Raw genomic sequence first — 797 nt, forward strand, 5'->3', positions numbered from 1 at the left:
GGATACCAAGAGATCCCCCGGCTACTATTCCTTGTGAGGGCAGTTTTCCGTGTATTGTTACCTTTTCTTTCTATTACTGTTCTTCTTTATTTACTTGGTTTAGATTCTCGCTGTAGACTTTATTTAAACTATTTCTGTTATCTCATTATTTATTATGTTATCTCAGTAGGGCCCTGACCTTCCTCGTCACTACCCAACCGAGGTTAGGCTTGGCACTTACTGAGTACCGCTGTGGTGTACTCATGCCTTCCTGCGCATGTTTTTCATGTGCAGATCCAGGTACTTCCTCCCAGACGTATCATCCTCGTGGTGGAGAGTCCTAGCTGAGACTTGAGGTATATCTGCTATGTTCGCAGACCGGGAGTCTCTACTCTATTCCGGCTTTAGCAGATAGTTCCTTTTCTCTCCTTTCATGTTGTTCAGACATTCTGGTGTAGAGCAGTTTACTACATTCTATTAGCCTGTGTTTCCCGTGAGTTTTCGGGTTTTGGATTTAGTTGCAGACTTCCGCATATTTCGAGTTGTATAGGCTGAGTGGCCTTGTATACAGTTGTTATTTTCGTATGTTCAGTTTTAATTTATTATTCCACAAATGTTAATTTGTTATTCCGCACTGTTAGGCTTACCTAGTTGTAGGAACTAGGTGCCATCAGGGGCCTTTTCTATATCCTTTTACTCTGTTTTTGAGTCTTATTTTGGTAGTTGGCATTTGGGGATAATGCCAGCTTGTATTCGTGGGGGTGCGCCCTACCATTTTGATTCTGATACACTGGATGACTGTATATATTATTTTCATT

This window comes from Nicotiana attenuata, unplaced genomic scaffold (genome assembly GCF_001879085.1).
Source record: "Nicotiana attenuata strain UT unplaced genomic scaffold, NIATTr2, whole genome shotgun sequence".
NCBI lineage: Eukaryota > Viridiplantae > Streptophyta > Magnoliopsida > Solanales > Solanaceae > Nicotiana > Nicotiana attenuata.